Source organism: Hylobates moloch, unplaced genomic scaffold (genome assembly GCF_009828535.3).
Source record: "Hylobates moloch isolate HMO894 unplaced genomic scaffold, HMol_V3 SCAFFOLD_9, whole genome shotgun sequence".
Taxonomy (NCBI): domain Eukaryota; kingdom Metazoa; phylum Chordata; class Mammalia; order Primates; family Hylobatidae; genus Hylobates; species Hylobates moloch.
In genome coordinates this window covers 61,929,748-61,933,318 of record NW_026652284.1, presented here as the reverse complement: position 1 = coordinate 61,933,318, position 3,571 = coordinate 61,929,748, and positions in this window count along the sequence as shown.

Genomic DNA, 3,571 nt, shown 5'->3' with positions numbered 1-3,571 from the left:
TTTCCCCAGATTTGCTGACTCACTGATGGGTATGTGTTTCAGATATATTATATGCTTAGTTTAAATTGTCTTTGCCAAGATTAAGAATTTTGAACTTGTTTCATATTTTACTATGGCTAGGTTTGCAAGAATAGACATAATGTTTACTTCATTGTTTAAAAAAATTGCATGTAAGAGCTTTAGGAAAAATACACAAAAAGTACAGTTGATGAAATAAGTATAACATCAACTGAAATAGCTAGTAATTTTGCATTTCTGAGTATCAATGGTCTGAAATTTTGACTTGCTATATATATGTATGCCTAGACACTCACTTAGAAAGTTACCTATTTGGAAAAAAAAATTTTTTGGTTTCAAAAGCCATATTTAAATTTGTAAGGATATATTGAGTACTTCCTAGACCAAGTTTTTTTTTCTTTGCAGAGAAACTTTTTTGTTTTATTCAGTGTTCATATAACACCTAGCACCATGCTTGTCAGTTGGCAACCAAAATTAAACATTGTAAGAATGAATATTTTGAAGTCATCAATTCCTAGTTATTATATAGAGTAGATACATAATGAGCTCACTATTCTGTACTTTTGCTGTATTTTTCATGATGATGTGAATTTTGAAGTAAAAACAGTCTAGTTATCTTTTGTATATTTCACATTAACATACTGCCAGATAGAGTTGCTTATTGTGGGCATTTCTGCAATAAATATATTTTCCAAAGCACTTAGTTAAGGTATGTATTTTAATTTGCTTTAAACTCCCTAAGAGAGAAGAAACTTTTCCCAAAAAGCAGTCTCATCAGATATCCGATATATTTAGATACAGTGTAACATTTTACTAATTTCAATAGTCACATTTCAAAGATGTTGATCCTGATTTGTGTTGGCAAATTATGCGTCATTATTAATATTCAACTATTTGGTTTCCTTCCAAATCCTTATATAATTTCATTGTAACTGGATTCCATTCAGCCTTTAAGTAAGAGAATAGATGACATTTTTCAGATAAGTATGACTTGCAATTCCCTCTGTCTCTCACACCAACCTGGCCAGTAAATACCAATAAATATCTTTTTTCTTTTTTTTTTTTGGGACAGAGTCTCACTCTGTTGCCCAGGCTGGAGTGCAGTGACACAATCTCGGCTCACCACAACCTCTGCCTCCTGGGTTCAAGTGATTCTCCTGCCTCAGCCTCCTGAGTAACTGGGACTACAGGTGTGCGCCACCATGCCCAGCTAATTTTTGTATTTTTAGTAGAGGTGGGGTTTCACTATGTTGGCCAGGCTGATCTCAAACTCCTGACCTTGTGATCCACCTACCTCGGCCTCCCAAGGTGCTGGGATTACATGCGTGAGCCACCATGCCCAGCCACCAATAAATATCTTAATCATCCTTGGCTTATCAAACACAAAAAGAAAATTATACTGGTTCATAGATATTTTTAAAGATTAACTTATTCTTTACCCCTCGGCACATGAAAAGGCTACTAAGTTTTATTGTAGATTTCTAAATGCCTTGTATTTGATACAATGAAAAGTGCTGCTATAAAGTTTTCAAGGTAGGGATTATTTTGTGCACATCTAAATAAATATATATGATACTAGGATTTGAGTACTGTAATTAATTTATTAATACTATTGATCACATGCAGTTAAAACATCTGATACTGTATTATTCTAGGGTTGTTTTTGCAATAAAATTTATTTTAATATAAGAAGAGTGTTATAAATATAATTTTAAATATTTCAATAAAATTTTAATGAAAAGTATAACTGATATTTACATTATTAATGTTTACAGTTTAAACTACTTTTAGGGGTTTTATGTTAAGTTACAACACAAACTTTGCCATTGTAATTGAATATAGATTCTTATTTTTTGCCTATAGTTTTTTGAATTTAAAAAAGCTGAAGATGTTTTAAAATAGGTCACTTTTACGTATTTTTATTCTAAATGCAATTGGATATTCTGTGGCTAAAATTTCTCTAGATAATGAAAAAGGATGATTGAGAAATGAATTATCAAATACTATTTGAAAATATTTCTTTGAGTAACAAGACTTCTTAGACTTAACATGTATGTGCTATAGTCAGATATATTATCTTTCTGTATGTGCATACACACAGAGCTACATACAAAAATAGTTGTAGTTGAACACCCCTCCTCTGCTTTTTAAACAAAAAAATTTGGGTGATGCAGGAAAAGCATTTTGCTTAGAGAAATCTAGAGCCTTAATGCAAGGCAAGGAAACAAAGTAGAAGGGTGGATTGCTAGAAATAAAAGTGATTCACAGTCTATGTGATTGTCCACTTAGAAAATCTAAAAGAAACTACAGACAAACCATTAGAATTTCTGTCTTTGGTGATGTCACCAGAGACACACTCAGTGTATGGAAATCAACTGCATTTGTTTAAGCTAGCAACCCATAAGATAGCATTTAATACTATTTACGCTGGCGCCATTCTCCTGCCTCAGCCTCTCCGAGTAGCTGGGACTACAGGCGCCGCCACCACGCCCGGCTAATTTTTTTTTTTTTATATTTTTAGTAGAGACGGGTCCTGACCTCGTGATCCGCCCGCCTCGACCTCCCAAAGTGCTGGGATTACAAGCGTGAGCCACCGCGCCCGGCCTGCGCTGGCATTTTTAAAAAGCCATCAGATAACTAAAAATTATTCGAAGGAAAGATGTGCAAAAACTCCATGAGTGGTTGGGTGCAGTGGCTCACGCCTGGAATCCCAGCACTTTGGGAGGCCAGGGCGAGTGGATCACCAGAGGTCAGGAGTTCAAGACCAGCCTGGCAAACATGGCGAAACCCCGTCTCTACTAAAAATACAAAAATTAGCCGGGCACGGTGGTGCGCACCTATAGTCCTGGCTACTCAGTAGGCTGAGGCAGGAGAATCACTTGAACTCGGGAGGCAGTGGTTGCAGGGAGCCAAGGTCGTGCCACTGCACTCCAGCCTGGGTGACAGAGTAGGATTCTGTCTCAAACAAAACAAAACAAAACAAACAAGTGAAAAACAACTCCATGAGGAAAAATTATAGAACATTACTGAGAAAAATTCGAAAATATCGTTATAAATGGAGTAATATACCATGCTTATGGTTTGGAACACTCAGTATTGCTCAGATGGCAATCCTTGACAAATTGATCTATAGATTTAATAGAATCCCAATCCAAGTCCCAGTAATGTTTGGGACTATCAAGACTTTTTAAAGAGCTCTATAATTAAAACAGTGATATTAGCACAAAGCTAGACAAATAGACCAATGGAACAGAGTGTCCAGAAATAAACCCAAACGTATAGAACTACCTAGTTTATGATAATGATGTCATTGCAATGCAGTAAGGAAAGGTGGTATTTTCAATTAAGAGTATGAAATCATTTGGATATCCATAATGAAGAAGAAAAAGAGAATATTTATCCCATCATACCATATGCAAAAATCAATTCCAGATGGATCCTAATCCTAAAAATGAAAGCTAAAAGAAAAGATAGCATATCTTCCTGACCTTGGTAGACAAAGACTTAATAAACAGGAGACACAACAAAGCACTAATTCTAACGGAAGACTGAT